This window comes from Catharus ustulatus, chromosome 6 (genome assembly GCF_009819885.2).
Source record: "Catharus ustulatus isolate bCatUst1 chromosome 6, bCatUst1.pri.v2, whole genome shotgun sequence".
Taxonomy (NCBI): domain Eukaryota; kingdom Metazoa; phylum Chordata; class Aves; order Passeriformes; family Turdidae; genus Catharus; species Catharus ustulatus.
The window spans coordinates 10,969,261-10,989,972 of record NC_046226.1 but is presented as its reverse complement, the minus strand read 5'-3'; the positions used below and the strand labels follow the sequence as shown (position 1 = coordinate 10,989,972).

General features: G+C 38.7%; 1 protein-coding gene across 15 annotated transcripts in view; it reads left to right on the top strand.

Moving 5' to 3' along the window:
- Window positions 1-20,712, top strand: part of TRAF3 (TNF receptor associated factor 3) — a 69,675-nt gene that overhangs the window by 10,574 nt on the left and 38,389 nt on the right. For 5 of the 15 annotated variants that reach the window (XM_033062328.2, XM_033062338.2, XM_033062337.2 and 2 more), the window contains 2 exons: window positions 4,001-9,618; window positions 10,346-10,489. The exons of 3 other annotated variants lie outside the window; for them this stretch is intronic. The gene's annotated coding sequence lies outside the window, so the exon portion shown is untranslated. The remainder of the gene's footprint in view (window positions 1-4,000; window positions 9,619-10,345; window positions 10,490-20,712) is intronic. 7 more of the 15 variants (XM_033062327.2, XM_033062329.2, XM_033062333.2 and 4 more) reach the window with 5 other exon arrangements.

Sequence of the window (20,712 nt, the reverse complement as noted above, 5' to 3'; positions counted from 1 at the left end):
ACACAAGATTTGGCTTAAATGAAGGATTTTATTTGCACAGGTTTCTTTTGAGAAAGGAGTGCATTTCCCACACGCCTGTGAAGGAATTTATTGATGTACAGGGAAGCTCTTGATAATAAATATGGATGGCTGTCCTAAGTTATTAAATGAAATACTAGAGCCTGATGTTAAAACTTGATGCAATGTGTCAGACTTGATGCTGTTACTGACACCAAAATGAAATCGTGTGTCTCCATCACTCAGAGTAGGCCCAGAGCTGCAGAGAACTGGAACTCACTTTGTACCTTTCAACCTAGTGTTTAAACCACTGCTGAGCATGAATTTTATGATATATGATGTTGTGAACTCTAAAAACCAAGTCATGATTTTGTCCTGATTTTTAGGTTTGGGGAGTTTTCTGTTTTGCTTATTTTTTCCCCACTACTGCAAGCATAGTAAATTCCAAGGAAGAAGGGGGAAAGCCAAATAAAGATGTATCAATATCTTAATGTTGTAGTCAGTTACCAGGGCTCAAACATCAGAGCCCATTGCCAAATATTATGTACATTAAGTAAAATAGAAACAAGAGCATTTAATGAGTGTTTTAATAATGTTTCTGTATGGCCTTATTCCCTGTTAGAGCTCCCTGAGCCCATATGATGCTTTCCTTAAACTGATGTCTCTCAGTTCTTCTGGTCTCTACTCATTTTCCTGTAAATAGAATTTTTTTAAAAAAAACTTTCATGTTTGGATACAAGTGACTTTTGAGGGGGTGTTTCCCTAGAGCTATCCTCCTTATCCAGATGTTCACATCAAAAGTAAAGAGGTTAGTATATAATGACTGTAAATTAATACAGAAGAGTTCAGCTTCCATTGTTCTAAGATGATGTAGGGCATTCATCTGTTTTCACTAAGGTAAGTGGTGGCTTGAGGTCATTCTTTCTGCAGGTACCCACTGTGGTCAATCAGTCCTCTTTGACAGTATCTCAGCTTTGCTATGACTGTGGCAGAACCAGTTGGACAATCCAAACTAACTTTGGAAAAGCAGGCAGTATGAGACTTGAAATCAGGCTGATGAATTTTCAGCATTATATTAACTGATAAAACTGATCTACTGCCGATACCAAACGAGGAAGAAATGCACAGGGAAAATAGATGGAGTGTTACATGTGTTAAATCAGTAACCACTGCCTGCAGTTTGCCCAGGTGTAATTGTTTCTGATGGTTGTCTTTACACAGGAGGCTCAGGGTTGTCTCCAGTGTGTACTCAGACTTGTGGATAGTTGGGCTGGAGCTGTGGAGTCTGGCAAGCCAATCTGTCATCCAGGAGACTTTGTGGGCAGAGAAAGGCACAAGTCTCCATTACAGAAACAGGAATCTTTCAGGTGTGGAGTGGTGTCCTGGCTGCCTTCATGTCTGCTTTTCCTCATTCACCAGAGGCCTAGGTCAGGGGCTGGACTAAAGGCTGGAGCACAGCTGCTTGTTGCTGCTGCAAAGACTTCCTTTTCTAATTCATCCTTTATCTCTGGTCTGGGTTTTTTATTGGTATTTTATTTCTGGTGTGGTTACTTTGTTTCATTTGGAGTTTTTTTCCTAATTTACACTGACTTTTGTGTTTTGGATTACTGCACTGAAATTCTTCCCTGTACCATGTGGAGATACAGCATTAGAACAGAATTAGTGAAGCTTCTCTGCCATTATGTTCCTATCTGAATCGAGGCAATGGGTTTTATGGTGTTACCTTCGTTTGTAAGAGTAGCTCCAAGCATTCTGAGCTCTGTAGGGCCATCTTGCAAAGTAGCAGATTGGGCTTGCTCCAGCATGATTTCCAGATGTTTAACATTGTAGGAAGAGCTGTGCTTGCTCTTGAGATTTGAGTGGAAGACCCGAGGCAGACCACAAAACCAGTATTTTTTTTAAGGCTGTAGTTTCTTAGTAAGGCAAATCAGGAATGCAGCCTGCCAGTTCATGGCGGGTGAGGATTTATATCCGTGTGTGGATGAAGAAGGTGAGCTCCATGGAAGTACAGCACTGTCAAGGCTGACCAGAAGAGTCCAGTTGCAGGTGAGGAGCAGTGTTCACTATCCCAGGATACAGAGCTGTGCTGCTGTTTGCTTTCCATGTGAACTGGTGGAAACATGGACACATTGGGAACTGTGCTGAGGACCCAAGAGAATGCCTTGGTAATTATGACCAGGAGATGTTGCCTTTTACTTGAGCAGTGCAGCTGCATTGCTGGTCCTGGCCTGTATGTTCCAGGCATAGAATTTAGGACTTCAGATTAATGAGTGCATCAGCAGATAACAGACAGAAACATGCTTTTTGTTTTCTGTTCTGCATGTGCTTTTTTGTCTTTCTCCATATTTGAAGGTTGGTTCTGTTGTGCAGTGGAGGCAGCCCCCATCACTAGGTTTAATTTAAAAGAAGCACATAGTTTCTTGAGTCAGAAGACCTTTTTCATTCATTCTTCTGTTTCCATCAAAGTGGCTTTTGCTGGCAAATACATAGGTAAATTGTCTGTCAGAAGAAAAGTGAGATGGGATGTATTGATACACTGTGGGGACATGAGAATGTTTCAGTAGGATAGAATGCTTTAGAAAGGATTTGCATCACCAAAAGCAGATAAAAAATGAGAACAACAGAAAAAGTTGTTCATATAGTGCATTATGGAGCACCAGCACTAAGGGTTGGCTGAATATGAACTTAACTTTCTGAATTTGAGCTTCTGGTTGTGTGTCCCCCTGAGTGCTTTGTGGCCTGCTAGGAAAGTTGTGTTGCACTGTCATGGTAATAGAATTATACTACTTAAGTACTAAAACAAATGTGGTCTCTGTGCTTTTGAAATTTAACACATAAGCTTTAGTTTATGGGCAGTTTCTTAATTTAAAGTCTCTTTTAGAGCTCTAATCTTGATGCTTGTGCATATATGATCCATGACATTAATTCAAAATATTTATTCAATTTCAACTTTCAAAAAGTTGTGTGATGAAAGTGCTTACTGTTAAATATCATTCAAAATACTTTAAAAGCAGCAACTAAAATAAAATTTGCCTTTTTTAATTGGTAATTTTTAGCAGATTAAGAGAAATATATAGCCTGTGCTGTGTTTTGAATTTACTCTTTGGTTTTTAAATATATTCCTTAAACTGTTGTCAGCCTTCTGAAAACTGAGAAGGATTCCTTCATTCAAGGTACTTTACTTTGAGTAAACTGGATTTTATGCTGTAATGGTGTTGCAGCATGTTTTCCTTGTTAAAAGAAGGAAGGAACTCCTTTCAGTTCATTACTGACTTACGATTCTTGGCTCTCTTACTAGCTTTTAAAAGTAAAGTGACAATGGAAGAACTAAGATGGTATCATGCTTTCTTGTAAATACGTTCTGACTGTCTCACTAATTTTCTACAAGAATAAAACTGATTCCTTAAACTACTTCAGTTCTTAGTATCACAGCTCAGAAATGGCAACAATGTGCTAACCAAAATTTTATGCTGACTAATATGTTTTAATACCATTTGGTGGTAGTAACAGCTACCTCTGTTTCCACTTTTCGCATTTCCATCCTTTAATATCAGAGTGTAGGTCTTTCCTATGCGGAGAAGGTTGAAGAACAGTAGCCAGTAAAATTAGAGCTGTGTTGTGAAATGGAGCGTGCATCTCAGATAGTTTCTTTTCTTGGTTTTGGTTTAGGTTAACAGAAGTATCTTTATATCTGCAGTTTCTGGAAAGAAAGAACACTGTGAACCTCTGCCCAATAAAAATTTTCCCATTATGTAAAACATTCTTGTAGATATTGACTCACTGATGGTAGTGGTGACTTCCTCCATGAAGTAAACAGACTTTTGCAATGAGTTTTGTAGTGACCTAGTAGGTTTCAGTACAGCTTTTTGATTTGCTGTAGTTTGTTACACTTTAGGGCAGCCTTTACCTACTATTTTTCTTTTTTTGCCTTCAGGCTTGTGAGAATTGTTTCTGTATATTAATAGGAGATGCTTGAAACCGACTTGACTTGTTTGTTTCCCAGCAGGAAAGCCTAAGTGCTTAGGCTTTAACTGAATCAAGACCAGCTCTCAGCAGTGGGAAACAATATATTAATCTATCGGAAGCACAGACTGCAGTCTTGTGTGTCACTGGGGTTTGTGTTGTGAATTTTTTTCATGTAAACAGGTAGGTAGGAACAATTCTTCTGCTGTGTATGTTTTTAATATGTATGTTGAGAAACCTCGTGACAGTTGTGTGAGTTGGGGTTTTTTTGGTGGGATTTTTTTTTTTTTTTTAGTGTCAGTATCATTGCATGACACTGTGAAGTACCTTGTTCTCCTTTGCGTTTTCACATCTTTAAGTTGATGATATGAATTTAACAAGTCGTCTTCAGTGCCTGGGCTTGGTTTAGTTATGAATGAAGGTGATACCTCAAAAGTCAAAACAAGTTTCATTCTCATTTCTGTAAATAAACCCTCTTGTAGCATTGTTCTATCTCATTGTGTGTTTTGCACACAATCAGAATGGATTGTTTGGCAAGTTCTGCATTCTGCCTGATGGACTTAAGTTGCATGCTTAAGTTGAGGTTTGGTTTTTTTGTTTCATCAGTTGTATTTGCAAGGAAGGTAAGCAAATTATTATCTCTGTTTCACAAAAACAAATCTTCCTCTCAGATGCTTGATTTCAAAGAGATTAAAAATATGATTAAAACCAGCTTCCTCAGTTAGCCCCAGCCTAATTTGGAAAACTGCATTTAACCTTAGTTGCAAGAGGAGAAAATATCCTGAATCCTTTAGAACAGTACCTTAAATATGTTTGGGGTTGTGCTTTCCTTCCTTGTTCCACTCTACCTTTGCTGGAGTTTAAAAAGAAATTATACTTCTGAAAAAAAAAAGTTAGTCCTTTTTGCCTTCAGTTTAAGCTTTAAATTAGGAATGGATAAAAGAAGTGAAACGTGCTCCTTTCAACTTCTTGACATGAACATAGGAAATTCGTCAGTCCTTCAGGTGAGTGACGGGGGTTGTGTCTGCGTAGAGGAGCAGCAGGTGATGCTCTGGGACTACTCTGTGCCTTTTTCATCAGAACAGGTACAGCTTTATAAAGCTGGAAGGTAAAGAGACTCCTTTAAAGTTCTCTATGGAAAGGGATAAAATTTAAGCTTTTTGCTACAGTATTACTAGACCATATGTTAAGCACTAAGCAACTAAACTTCTTGTTGCTAATAAATTATGTGAATTAATGATGGTATTTATGTACAAAAGTTCGTGTACTTGTCACAATAAGTTCTTTTTGTAGGTTCACATAACAGTACAACAAATCCTTTTTAAGTTATGATCTGGAAGTAGCATCTGAAGGGTTCAGGAAAAGGAAGTAGTCTGCTGGAATAACTGGGCATTCTTTTGGCCTTCTCTCTTTCTCTTTTACTCTCCCACACAAGACCATGAACAATTCATGAAGCAGACTTGCTATCTTGCTGTAAGATTTTTTTTTTTTTCCCTTGGCCATGTCTTCTAGGTTTGTGCTAGGTGTTTGTTGGTGTTTTCTGAAGAAACGTTGTGTGCCTCTGTGCTGGTATGTGAATGCCTGCCAGAAAACAACTAGGCTACACATGGCTGCCTTGAAGCAATTTTCACTGTCCTGAAGCAAAACAGGTTAAGAAGTGTTGAGGTGCTGGTCTTAAACTAACTGCAGAAACAAACAAAAAAAATTTCAAGATCTTATTTTACCATTTATGTTTGGTTTTTAGGAGAAAGGGCTATTTTTGGTCCTTCTCCCCAACTTTACCAAGATATAATTGTTTTTGTGTTCCTCCTTTCTAGTTATTTTTTCACTTTTGACAGTTCCCAGCTTAAGACTGGAGTCCTATTATACAAGGTAATACATATGAAGAGATGGGAACTTGGTAGGTGCCCAGGTAAGGGGGGGATCTGTTCCTCAGCAAAGGAGAATAGAAATATACAGAAGTGCTTTAAGTTATGCAGAAGGTCTCTGATAGCTTTTCTGATTTTGTTCTTGTTTCAAAGCCAACAGGCTTCTCTTTCCTCTTTCCAAATTTGTGATCATGTTTTTGGGATGTTGTATATCTTGTGGTCTGAAACCAAGGAAGGGACTTGAAGCTGAAGATGATCCTCGGTGGTGAATTATTTTCAATAGATAAAAATTTAGAATAAAACAAACTAAAACTGTGTTTGGGAGCCTAAACTGGATATATATTGTCCACCACAGGAATGTTAATGTTACCTATGCCATGTTAGAAGAAGAATTGTAAAATCACTGTTTCAGTGCATGGGAGCTCAGGAGCCCCTGTGAAGAGCAAGCAGAGGAATTGTGCACAGCTTTGAGAAATTAATCTTCCTCCCACCTGTTGGTAGGGAGTGGGCAGTGGTTGTGTTCATTGTATCTGAGTCTGTACCTGTGTTGCCCATTATGTTGGCCTTTTCAGGGAAAGGAAAGCCTTTGAAACATGCTCCTAAAACCAGCCAGCCCTTGCACAGCTTTGAGCCAAACCCCCGAAGGACGCAGCTACCGCTAACCTCTCCCATTTCCTTTCTGCTCATCCCCATATAACACGCTCTGATTGCTGGCTACTGCTCCTCTCCTGGGGGCTGCACAGAAGGTGGGGAGGTGCCAGAGGGCTGTTCAGGAGGTTTCTGAGCTTTCCATGCCATTGCCAGCCTGTGCTCAGTGTTCCTCAGTGAGTCTGAAGCAGAGGAGATGGGCAGGATGCTCCCCCAAGGAGGACCTGGATCTCCAGGAATAATAGGTTGCTGATGGTAGGCAGCTGCCATGAGCTAAGATCTGGCCTTGAGCCTGGCTCTGCAGGATGCAGAAGGAAGGAGGGGTGGAAAGCAGTGATGAACCTATTGTTTGAAATGAGCCAACAACTGGCTGATTGACACTGAGGGCTCATTTCTGCTCCCTCTGCACTTAAACACAGCTGTGGAGAGTGGAGAGATGGAGGTAACTCAAATTATAGATTAGACTTCTGGTGTCCAGAGAAGCAGTGGGCATAAATTAAGAAAAAAAAGGATAAAATTCCATCTGAATACAAGAAAAGCTTTTGACTGGGGATGTGCTCAAACACTGCAACAGGCTGCCCAGCATGGTGGTAGGATCACTCTCCACAAATACTCAAAATCTGATGGGTGGCTGTGTTGGGCAGAGGGGCTGGCCTGGATGGTCTCCAGATGTCTCTTCCAACCCCATGCCTTCTGTGAAAGCTTCTTTAATATTTGAATGTATTCTTTTGCTGCTGTTGTGGAACACTTGGGGAATAATTACAAATGCCCCTGCTGGGCACTTGTCTCACAAATACTGCTGTTGTGTAATCAAGTCTGTTTTAATTGTATAGGGAAAGCATCCAAGTGCTAAGTAGTTAATTGACTAAACTCCCCAATTTAAGCAACAAAAGCAGAAAAAAAATCCACCAGTATCTGCCCCTTCCCTGAACTGAGAAAACACCAAAACATCCTAAACCTTAAAAGACATTTTGGTTTTAATCTCTTAAAATATTATGGTTATGAGAATTGAAGGTAGCTTTATTATATCAAAATTGTTTATTATTTCCCTCTTATTCCCTCTAGTTTTACCACAAAGTACTATCCTGAAGTTATCCTGTGAAAAATGAAATAAAAAGTAGGCAGGAACATGAGGGGAGGAGCAGCAGAGAAAATGCTAAGAGATCCCACCAAACTGTGCAGTTTATGCCTGTCAGCCCACGACTAGGAAGTCATGAGATGATGTGACAGAACTTTCCTGTAGCTGTGTTTCTTTGCTGGGCTCTTTCAGCCCTCCCCAATTGCATTTTGCACAGCTCTCAGAAAGACTGCAGTGCAGTAGCTGGCAAGGAGGGAATTACTAGGAGGGAAAATCAAGCTGTGGTGGCTCCTCTTGCAGGGTGGTGTTGCTGAGATCTGCATTTTGGAGGAGGTAATGAACGGCTGCCTTTGGGTTTCCACTTGGGAAATCTGGAAGCTTGCAAAAAATAAAAGGATGTGGATAAGTTTTCATTAAATGTCCCTAGAGTGTGCATGGCATGCTGGACAGCCACTGAGCTTATTGATGCAGTGGTTTGGGTTTCTTCTTGATACAGAACACCTGCAGTTTCTGCCTAATACTTTGTTTTTAATCCTCTGTGCTCAGACAGTGGAGAATAAGGTAAGGTACTTTTGTTGACTAACATATAAAAGATAATGGAAGTAATTTCTGTATGTTGTAGCATGCAACAATAACTGCTTGTTGGAAAGTAAAAGTTTTGATTGCCTTTTTTATTGCTTGTAATTCATTGAAATTCTTTGTAATAATTTCCCTGAAATATCTAGTGTGTTCAAGTTGAGAAACAGTCATGTGTACTTCATTAGTATTAAAAGATTTTTTTTTTTTAGTCAGTTTTCACTTTGTTTTTCCAATATAATGTGGAATTATTTTCAAGATCAATTATTTTCAATTGTTCTGAGAATGTTCCTCTTTTTAATCTTAATGTTAATCTCTAATGTTAATCTTAGGAGCTAAATCCCCAATCCTTTCTATGTCTTACCAATATATTTGGATTTTTTTTTCTTATACCAGATTTTTAAGGGCGTAGCACTGTCATAATGCTGCTGTTCAGCTATGGAGTGCACTTGTTTAGTAAGAATGAAACTTTGAAGCCACCTTAATTCACTGTGGTTTGGAAGGGGTTGGTTGGTGTCTTGGGAGGGAAAGGAGAGGCTGAAAGTGCAAAACTCCCTGCACTAAATTTGGATTTATACCTAAGAATATGAAGGAGTATATTCTGGGCCATGTAATGGCCCAGGGTCATTGATATAATTGGTGTCTGAAGTCAGAATGGGAGCTAAGAGTTTTAGAGCCTCAGTTTTTTGCTGAGTTAATATGTAAATGTTTAGTACAGAAATTTGTACTACTTTCATGACATCTGTAGGTATAATGGGCTGACTTGTAATTTATATACTGTTTTGGTGGGGAAAGTGTACGGTTGCAGATCTCCTTTTTGTTTGAGTAAGCATTTATTCCTGGAGTTTTCTATAAATCTCAGTGCTGGGCTGTTTTTCCAGGTAGTGTGTTTCTAGAATGAGCCAGATTGGGCTTTCACTGGTCTCTGTGTGTTTTGTTAGAATCTGTAACCGCTCATTAGCATGTTACTTACTGTGATTATGGTCCAAAGGAGCATTGCTGCTGCTTAGTTAGCAGCAGTAGCCTTTCCTTTCCACTTCCTGAGGACCAAGGGTGAATTGTAGCGCATGACTGAGATAAAAATCAGAAAGCCACAAACCCCCCTGTTTTATAGCTGTGGAAGTTTGTGGCATTCCGTCTCCGTCTGGCGCTCCAAAGCCCCGCAGTCCAGCTGTGGCAGTGACAGCCCAGGTGTGTGGGGTCAGTGAGCATTTCTGTGACTGTGTGACCTTTCGTAGCCAGCTGTGAGTGACCGCTGAGGCCGTGTCTGCAGCATGGTGTGCAGGATGAGAGCACGGAGCACGCTGCCCAGCCGCGCTCCGCTCAGCGCCACCCGCCAGCGCCGCTGCCCCGGCACCACGGAGTAGCCACCTGGCTTGGCCACCGCGCTGCTGACCCTGGGCTAGGTGGGTGCAGGGGTCACTGGCAAGACCTGAGCAGCTGCAGTTCCTGTGCTGTGTGCTTTGGCTCTGTGCTGTGCCTGGCCAGGTGAGGTTACTGCTGCGCGCTCACAAAAAGTTGGCCTTGATGGGTAAAGATGAGAGGGGCTGTGGGGATGTCAGGTTTTCTGTAGTGGTGACCTGGGCATTGAGAATGCACATCGAGATTGGTGAAGGTTTGTATTAATTACACTTTTGGATTGTTTTCTTCTTTTTCTCTGTGCTTGTAAAAATTCCAGGATTAAACAAACTTCCCCAAACTAAGTTACTTACTTCTAATGACCTCTTGGAATGTTGTCGTGGGGTGGGGTTTTTTTTAAGAAACACTTTGCAGAACACTTAACAACCTTCCCGGAATTGAGCTGGTGTTTTCAAACGAAATTTATCTGATTTTCAGAGAAAATAACACTGCTTTGAAGATTTTATACAATCTGTAATGACTGACAGTGAATATGGGTGAAGTTTTTGTGTGAGAGTGAAAGCAAAAAATACTGGCTGTGATTTTAACTGTGCCTGTCCTCCTTTAATGCTGTTTTATTGAGAGTCCTTTGTGAGCAATAGTGGAGGAGAAGAAAACAATAGCTTAAAACTCGTATTGATATGTTTTGTGTAGTGTTCTTTGTTATTTATCTTACATTTAGGTTATTTTTAAAATTCATCATTAAGAATTAGTTTGATGGTTAATGACACTAACAAAGTAAGTTGATAGATTCTGAGAAGCCTGTTACAGGGTTTTTCAATGAAGGTAATGTAACTCAAGCTTTTTCTTTCTTCAGGGCAAAGAAAGAAACCAGGCAGACTGTAGCAAAGCTCCCTTTATTGGCAAGAGTAAAGAGAACCCTATCAGAGCATTGAGAAAGCCTATTCTTCTTTCTTCTCAAGCTGCGGATCAAATGAGATTCAGATAAAACGAAGGAAATGTAAGCAATCAGAGAGTCTTCCAAATTTGGGGAGGTGTGGGAAGAAGAGAAGTGTACAGATTTGATCAAGAAAGCTGTTGCATGGGCTTTGGAAATTAAAAGCTCCTATTTAAGCTAACAACGCAGTTTTTAATATTATAGTCTCTTTAGTTGTCTGTAAAGGAGAATTGTTACATGAGAAGGAACATATAATTTCCAGACTGATACAGAGTTTACCTGCTGGCAGGTAACTAGTGAAGGGCTTAGAAAAAGCAGTAAGAACCAAGGCTGGGCAAGAACTGTAGAGGATTCCAACCTTTATGCTGTTCTGGCAGCATCTGTGGTACCAAAGAGGTGTTTAAATGGGAAAGGGTCCTGTAACCTGTTCTTAAGGTGAAACTTTTCTAAAGGTTAGATCCTAAGAAAATACCTGTATTTCATGGAATTGTGTTACTGTGAGTTTGGACACTCACATTTCAACTTCTAGTGCTTGTAACTTGTGTGTAGTCTCAAACTCTATTCGCATCTGTGGCGTGTTCCTTGGTGGCACTGCCACTGCTTTCTGTGGCTCCGATATGGTAAAATCCTTCCTTTTGTTTTTAATGTAAGATTTTTTGACTGCTGGGAGAATTCTCACGTTTGTCAAACATGAAAAATTGACAGCACTGGATGAACTCTGAAAGAGATTTGTTTGGAATTGCAGTTTGATACACTTTCTCTCAAAAGTTTTTTTCGCCTTGTGCTTGAGTGTATGGCTGAACTGGGCTGTACTCAATCCAAACTTCATAAACTTGGTAGGTACTGGTTAGGAGAGAAATTGCTGCTACATTTATTAAAGATACTGTCATTTAAAATTTTTTTTTCTCCTAAAACATTAATATAGGGGTAGAAGAGAACATTTTACCTAAGCAGTCTTTACTGTGAAGTAGGTGCTTGGAAATATCTTTGCCTTTGGTTTTAATTCTAGTCATGCACATATTTCCTTCTCTATGTCAAAAATGTAATACAATCTTTTGTGAGTATTTATTTTGACCACCTTGGTCTGAACTTTCATGTGCAATCCTTTTACCAATTCAGCATTGCACTACTGGTATGATGAAAAATAGATTTTTACAATATTTTCTCCTGGCATCTGTAGTGTTGATTTTTGAGTTGTGCATCGAAGTAAAACATGAATGTGGTAGTGGAGGGTTTGATTGAAATGACTGCTAAAACTGAGCAGATGAGAGAAAAAAGGGGCCTCTATAAAGGAAAATATATGAGTACAAGAAGTTTGTACTAAAAGAGACAATCTGTGTGCCTTTTACATTCAGCTTAGGCCACTTTAAAAGAAATTATCTGGAGATGATTTTAAAAAACTGGGTGATGACACGTCATAAAAGATGTAAAGTTTTCTTGTGGGAAGTGAAACTTAGGATTGTCCTCTCTCAGCTGAACTTAAGATATTATGGATTTGCCTTAATTACAACTCTTGCCAGCCCTGTGTCTTGTGTTAGTGCACTGAAGTCCCTTATTTCACTGGGACACAGAGGCTGCTTGGATTGATAACAAAAGCCATCCTTGTTCCAAAATGGAATAGCCTTTACTGTAACTAATCACAGCTATCACCAGCACAGCTGTCAGTGAATAAGTATAACTCTGGTGCAGTCTATACCCCAGAGAATAAATTAGTGAAGAAGTAAAACCATATAAAGTTAAAAATGCAGCGTGAGTTTACATACACCTAATTTAATGATTTCTTTTTTCCCCCTGGATAAATGTCTTGAAAAATGGGAAATTGTTTTTAAAAGCCCCAAGACAAAGACAACCCACTTTTTGACACTCTGACACCTGTCTAAGCTGTAGAACTCACTGTTCTGGGATAACACTAAGAATTTGCTGCTCTTGGCCTCAAAATAATTGCTTGTAAATTTAGCTGATGTATAGAGGAAATAGGAGTCATGCTTAACAGAATCTTTGACGCTACCTTCCTCCCTACCTCTTTTTTTTTCTCTTGCCTATTCACTAGTGTATTGTAGATGCTGTATAATGATGGAAAAAAATTCCAGGAACTGGTTTGAGCCTGGCTTGATGGATCAACATTAGAACATTTTTAATGTATTTTGTGACTTTATGCTATATTGCAGGAAGTGCATTTATATATATTCTGAATTGGATTAAATTTGATACTCATTTGGGATCTTCTAAAGCCAACCATAAAAGTACTTCCAGAACAGTGTGAAACAGGTTGAAGAAAGGATTCTTCTCAGAACCATTTGCAATGTTAAGGTGGTAGTTCTCCTTATATAGAGAGATGTAGGTTTGTCTTTAATATTGTACCTTGTGTTTTCGGGTCCTGAAATTGCTACCTAAGATAATAAAGCGTCCGTGTACAGTTTAGTTGGAAAGTATGATGTAAAAAAAAGAATCTCTTATGACACTTAAGAAGTGTGGGGAAGTTATTTTTTTTTATGAAGACTTCTAGGAGGGTTTAGGGTGGTGACAAATCTCACTAGAAGAGTCCTAAAATAATAGTTCCTACTGATGTAGAACACCTCAGGCCACGGATGCTATAAAAGGTGAACAATGTTTTACTTATTATACAATTTAGGGAGAAACAAAGGGATGAAGTCTTAAAGTCATGTAGCAATTTTGTAGAATTGGTGGGGAAAAAAAATCCAAACCGCTGCTGTAATATTGGGAGCTCCATTGCCTAGATACAAATTATTTGCAAAAAGTGGGAACCAGCACTGTTTCCTCTGAAGTGTCATTAGCAGTGCAGGATCCTATAAGCTCTATTCTTGAGACTTAAGTTGCTTTCTCTATCAGTGAGTGTCCTCTGAATCCTTCTAAATCTGGCATTTGCTCCAGTTGTAAATTATTCTTTTCATTCTGCATATCTAGACTGTGCCTAGGTGAATCTTTATAAGCAAATAATTCTCTGTGAGCATAAATTTTCCAACAAATCTGAGTATTCTCACTTAGTTTCTAGTGTAACACCTGGAGGCTTTCAGGTTTGAATTTTCAGAAATAAAAATGCGTGTTTAAAGGTTAGATTGCCATTAATACATTAAACAGGATTGCTTTATTAAGTATTTATTTGGTAGAAGTGAACATGATTTCATTAATATTAACTAAAGAAGCCTTCAGGCGATAAGCATGCAAAAAGAATTTTCAACTAAAACTGTCAACTTCATGTTCCAAATTTGAGGACACATCTCTTTAAGGCCTTGTGGATGGTGTGGAATGTGTTTTAATGTGTTTCTGAAGCAGCAGCAGTGGTACTGTACAAGTTTCTTTGAAAGGTTGCTATCACTTGTGTGAAACTTTTTTGGCTGTGTAACAGTGATAAACACTTGGTTCTGGGTAGTGATGTGAAATTCAATCAGAAAAATTTGAGTTACTTTTGCAACCTCCACATTAGGTGTGTTGTAGAGGGATAACATCCTCATTGATTTTTGTTAATTCTCTTAATCTGGTACAAGAGAAACCTTCAAAGAGACCTGGTGTTTTTGGTCCTTAATAGTATCCTGTCTGACCCAGGGCTGTAGAGATGACTTTTTCTCAATATGTCAATGATATGTATTGATCTGAAACCTCCAGAACTGCACTTGGTGTAAACCTGCAGGCAGCAAGTAAAACATTTAATGTTGGCAAGACAAAATAATAACATAGTTTGTTACCTGGCAAAGTAATCACAAAGAAGACATAGAAACTAGGAGAAACTGTGAGAGAAACGAGGAAATTGCATGCAGGTTCCAGGTAAGAGTCTTTTAATGACACTTGACAGTTGGAATAATGAATACTGTCACACACCAGCAGGCATTTGTGTTTTAGGTGGACTTGGCTTCCAGTAACACATTTCTAAAGTCTGTGCTTACCGCAAGAGGAAGCACCATGCTCCTTCCTTTGTTACATTACTGGGAAACCTGTTTTGTGAATCTCAGTTTTCAGTAAGGGAAGACACAGCTTCCCCCATGAACACCTTAATAAAGGTAAATGCTTTATATGGCAGTGAATGTGAAGTTATGATTATGAATACTATGACAAGTCTGGGTGAAGGGTTTGTGACTTTCTCCTGGAAACTCATCTTCAGTAATGCTTTTTTGCTAGAGCCATAGAAACTGGAATGTACTTTAGTATAACTAGAAATTCTAGCAAAAGTGGTTTAGAGGATTTTTAAATTTTTTAGTTTTTCTTTATTCCAGATTCTATTTACAAAATTGGTGGGGTTTTTTTGGTTTTGGGGTTTTCATTTCATCTAATAGAAAAATCTTAATAAAACTCCCACATTTTTCCCAAACTCCAAGATGTTGGTCATAGATAATAAAATCTAAACACTAAAGTGTACAGTGTAGACACTGAAGTTAAACCTGCTATTGCTTCATTAAATAAGTGGACAGTGTTTTTCTTTCCCTCATATTCTCATAAATAATAAAATACAGGCAAATGAAAAGAGTTACTCTCTTGTTTTCCTTCTCCTTCCTGAATAAGAAGCAGTAGATTCAGACAAAACTGAAGACATTGTCTAGAATGCTGGAAATTTCACTCAGGATTAGTGAAAAGTTGAATTCTGTGCATGAATAAATATATTCCATGCAGTTTAGTGTTCAGTAAAATATTCTTACAATGTCACATGCTGTGTTAATTTCTAGAGTTTGATTGGTGTTTAAGGCAGTGCAAAAAAAGTATTTCTTCCTTACCTGTGTTCATAGTATGCTGTGTTCACTGGGATAAAATGGAGGAGCAGGAAATGTTTTATGAGAGTTAATTAATTTCCATAAAAGACAGGTTAGATAGATTTTTCTGAGTTTAGGATGTAGGCTTAGAAGGCTTACTTTAGTTAGAGTGGAAGGAACTTCATGTGGGAGTGAGATACTGTGTTTTCAGTTTTCTGGTATGGTCATTTCTAGTTGCACAGCACTTCATTTCAAGGTTCAGTTCAAGAAGTGCCCAGCCATACTTGAAGTTGCATTCTGTTTCATTTACCAGATTCCTCTAAACTCTGCTGTGTGCAGAATTTCCTGGGAGGACTATTTTTGTTAAAGATGAGCTGTGTTTTAAAATTAATTAAGTAGTATTTTGTAGGTATTCTTGAGAAGGCAGTTTTGCAGTAATTATTCATAATAAGCTTTTTGAAGTGCTTTGGGTTTTTTCTTTTTATTTACTGGTTTCTGACACCTTTGCTTTCACATACTTTCTTCTAATTATAGAAGATGAGGTACTACCTTGTCTTATTTTTTTACCTCTGCTGAGATTTCAGGGCTGGGTTTATTAAGAGAGAGCACAGATGCACTCTGTCAGGAATTGGCAATGCAGAAATATTCTTGATGCACTTGGCAGACAGCAGTGTAGATAGGTAGACTGATTCTCTGATTTGAGGAATATCTTCTGCTATTCTGATAGAATTGAAATTTTGTTAGATTTGAAGCTGAGGATCTCTTTGACTAACTGAAAGGAAAAGAATGGCATTGATTGATAGGTCTTGGTTTAAGAACAAAGAAAAGGTTGACAAAAATACTGCAATAATCTTTTGATTCCTGCTTGGTGATTTCAGAGGTGAAGAGACTTGGTTGTCTTAAGTTGCTGTAATTTATAAGCAGAGTTGTTCCTAATTATTCATGCAGCAGACTTTTCTTGAAGACACACCTTGGGAGGAAAAGGGGACTAGACTAGGTCTCTAGAGGATGAGACATCATTTTCTAGGACTGTGTGCCAGGTCAGAATGCCTGGGACATGCCATGTGCCTTAACCCTTGCTGATCCTTGCTAGGGTTTGTGGCTGGTTCCAGTGCCCTGTTGCCCAGTCACAGCAGGCAGGAGTGGGAATCCTGGTGAGCAGTTGGGCTTTTGGGTGTCTGTCATTTGACACTACCACTTGCATCATGTGAACCAGAGACTTGACCTGTGTGCTGTGCAGAAAAAATCAAGGAAGTGTTAGGCTTACTGTGAAACAGGAATTGGAGAAAATCTGGATTGATGGAAATAGCTTTCCATGAGAACAGAGTATTCCAGATGCAAATACAAGCTGGGTTTTCTCTCTCAAAGCATGTATAAAACCATTTTGAAAGAGGAAAGTACCTTTACTTTCAAATATGATGATTTTCATGGTGTTTCTGGCAATATTTTATCTGAGTATATTTCTTCTGTAGAAGATAGAACTTTTCCTTTGTAAACAGAGCCAGAAGTTAAAAAAATTAAAAATTCATACTGTTCATCCGCTTCTCCCACATAGGACTGTCATGTGTATCTCAATCATGGACTTCCCCTAAACAGGAGAGGAAGAGATTAAAGTATACTTTGTTCTGTGATCATCTGATCATCTTTTGATCTTTCCTGTTCTTTATCTGCTTCTACTAAAAGCCTGCTATAGAAATACAGATCACAGCTGGGGGTTGACTTAATAGGTAAAATGCAATAGCTTTGTCTAGGGGTGCGTGAGAGAAAAGAGGAAATGTACAGGAGCCTGAATTGGAGTTGGAAATGCAGAATAATACTCGTCGTGAGCTTGGACAGCATTTCTCTTATCTGTTGTCTTGTAACCCAGGCTTTCAAAGCTTAAGAGGTCTTTTGATTTCTAAAAGATGCTTTTGATTTCTTGCACTTCAAATGACTTTATACTGTGTTTTGGAAGCCCAGTGAGATTGGGAAGTAATTACTGAGAGCTGTAGATAGCAAGTGTAAATCAAAATACAAACACTTTATTTTTACTGCTGCCTGAGGCTGAATCTTAAAGCTGTTTTGCCAACCCGTGTGTCATGATTCAAAGGAATGCTGTAAACCTTCAAAAAAGAAAGAGTTGAACATAGTGTCACGTAAAAATCAGCTTTCCTTAACTGCACTGACTTACTTTTTCTGCTGTCTTTTTTTATTAGATAAAATTAAAGCCCTTTAAAAGTTGTGGAGTTTGTTAGACTAAATGTTAATTGTATTCAGCAAATTATTGGATTTGCTGAAAGTGTCAGTCCCTGGCTTTTGGACATTCTGAACTATGTTAATACTGTGTTATTATTTATAAATATTACTATTGTAACCTCTTAGTGCTGATGTAATTGCTTTCCAAATCTGTCCTTTATTGAGAATCTGGAAGTTTGTTACACTGAGCAGGAGTATATGTTAGAACTCTTCATGACAGCACAGTCCAGCAGACTTGCTAAATCGAGATCCCCTGTGTGGGGATGCTGTTTTGTTTAATCCTCTAAAACACTTCACAGACTCGTTTTTGAAATAAATGCAGCCAAAGAAATTGATAAGTTAAAAGAATAAAACAATGTAAAACTTAACTCACCTTTCATTTCCAGCTCTTCAGTCGTCTTGCAAACTAGAACATGGGAGATACACAATGTTTATGATTCAAGTGACATGCATTGTTCTTTTGCAAGAATATCATTATAGCATCTTATGATTATACTTCTGATTTTCTAGGTGAGCTAGGAAAAGAAGTATTAGCCTGTACCTTCCAAACCAAAAATAGTTTTGCTGTTTGTTCAATAATTTCTACAGGCTAGAGCCTGTGGAGATTGTGGTGAAATACGGTTTAATTGCTTGAGATCCTCGCAGTTCAAGTATCAGAACAGGCCTTTTTGCTCCCTCAGAATATCACATTGTAATTGCTACAATAAAAACTCATCACAGAGGGGTGTTAAGTGATGGGAGAGATTTCTTGGAGAGGTTTCTTCACCCAGGCAGTTCTGAGAGCTCAGCAGTGGACAGCCTGCCCTGACTTTGAGGATGGTCTCCTCTGGGCAGCAGGCAGGGCTGGGTGGGCTCCAGATGTGCCTTCAGCTCAGCAGCTGGAACACTGCCCTGGGGAGAACTGCAAAAGGGAGAAGCTTCCTGTGTGGAGAATACTCAGGGCATGGCTTCTGTGTGTTTTCAAATGTTTGGCCTCCTTGCTTATATCCAAGCACCGATTTTTTTTCCTGTTGGTCTCCATTTGTTCTGCAATATGATGTATGTGATCTCCAGTCATCTCCACAGCAAGGAAGATGCATGTTTATGAAATTGTTGGGCGAAGTTTAAAGTGGTTAAAATAACACATTTATTTTAGCACAGAGAAAAAGAAGTTTTAGGTATCAATATTTATTATTATACCTGTTTCCAGGGCCTTCTCTGAGGGAATGTGGGAAGGGTTGCTAAGTCGCCAATGCTGATACAACTTTACACAGTGAGAAATATGAGACCACTCCTCACCTTCTTTTAGATTTGCACTCAAATACTAAGTCTAATTCCTGTACAGAAATGAAAGGAGCATTGATATTTATGGTGTATTAATAAAATATATTTTGTAGTATCAAATATTTAAATACATGGAAATACCTAAACCTCTGGTTAGTTTGTCCTATATATATATATATGTATGTGCTGTGGAGAAACAGTAAATAGCACTTAAAGCATGTAATGCATGGAGGTAAAAATGAATAAATCAGTAATTCTCCTGTGCAAACAAGAGGAGTGAACATGCCAAGACCTCTGACCTCGCACAAAATAAATCTGATGGATGGGTTGTCTGCTTTTCAAACCTGCCACTCTAGTGCTGCCTCAGTCATGGCCTCAGTCTTCTTTTGCAGTGATCCAGGCCATTTGCCTTTTGTTTGTCTGTTGTTCAGTGCCCCTGCCCAGATGAGCAGTGGGGCTATGCCAGAGGTGTGCTGGATGTTGTGAGAATGATACTCTGCAGTAGGACCCCTTCACCCTGGAGAGCTCCAGAGTCAAGATTCCCCCCTGCTCAGCCTTATTTGAATATTTTTTGACATGTGTGCCTTGAGTAAACTGATAATATGTTGTCACCAATATACTGCTTTCAGCATTACTGTTTTAACAAGACAGAGTATGCCAGTATATGTTACATGTTATAATAGCACTCGGAAGCAGAACCAGCTCAGAAGACTTGTCTAAAATGGTGAAAGAATGATGGACATTCTTTTCAGTATGTGCTAGGAATTTATTAGAAGCTATAAAATGCTGAAATATAAGACAGAGGAAAGGTTCATATTGTTTTAATAATTTAATTTTAAGATAAAGGTTTCTGTGTGCTAACTTGAAGCAATAATTCTTGATGATAGAAAGCAAGTGAGCTGGAAAGACTGAAGATCTGAAAATACCTCTCCTGGTACCTGGTTATTTGTCTCTCTGAGGCTATCCTGTGGAGTAGGGAAGAAAGTTCTGTGAAGAGCAGTAAAACTGATGAAGTCTTTTTTCCTACTAATCTGTGTTCTACATCTCTTTTTTTACCCCTACTCCCCCCCTCCTCAAAAAAAAAAAAAATCAAAAATCAAACACCTCCCCAGAAAAGCAATCAAACAACAAAAAAACCTCTAAATCTCCACTCCACTCCTGCTTTTATGGGTTAGGAGGAGACCCAGACCATGAAGCTTAGTGGGACAAGGGGGATCAGGTGTCCCTGGCTGGTTTGTGCCTGTCTGTGCACTGACTGACTGATAGTGCACTTTTACAACCTCTGCTCACTGTCACACTACATTAAGTTTCTCTTTCTGTTCCCCTCCTAGCTGTTCATTTTCATGAAAACTGTCCAGTTGTTTCTGATGTGGTTTTGGGAGGCTGAGAGGAGAGACAGCACAATCACAAGCCCTTATCTCATTAAAAACTACACTGAAAAATTATACCCCAGGCTACCAAAAGAAATGACCTGGTTAGGATGAGATGCTGAAGTTTGTGTGCTTTTATACGTTTTAGATACAACATTTTTTTGAAGAGGAAAGGTTACTTTTCTGCTCTGATCTTAAACTCCCTGTCCCACTTTAGGTTTCTCTTTCAGAGCTTAATTTAGATATTGTGCATGCAGTGCTGTTCTGTTTCAGGAACTTATGTTCTCCTTGCAAACTGTAATTTGATCAAAAAGCTTTGCTGTCCTGTAGTAACAACCAAATTAAACCATGTCATGCATTATTCTCTTCTAAGGTACTGTAATGAAAACATTTCTTTCTAATAGCTTTTTTGCTCTTTCTGAATTTTAAAACTGTGGCAGAAGCTTGTTTGCTTCATGTTGTCAGTATACTGAAACTGTTTGCATGCAGAGCTTTCTAGGTTTAAAGTCCCATGGTATCAATCAAATTTTTAGGAGTGTTTTAAATTTATATGAGTTATTTTCTGTTTTCTTTAGGATGCAAATTTATTTTGAATTTTTATAAAAGTTTCATTTATAAACTGGCTTTATTCCCAAAGAACAAATCATAAAGATATGTGGTAATACAGAACACGAGTGTAGATTTTTAGGATGCTTGCTCTTTGTGCAGTGAGAACAAC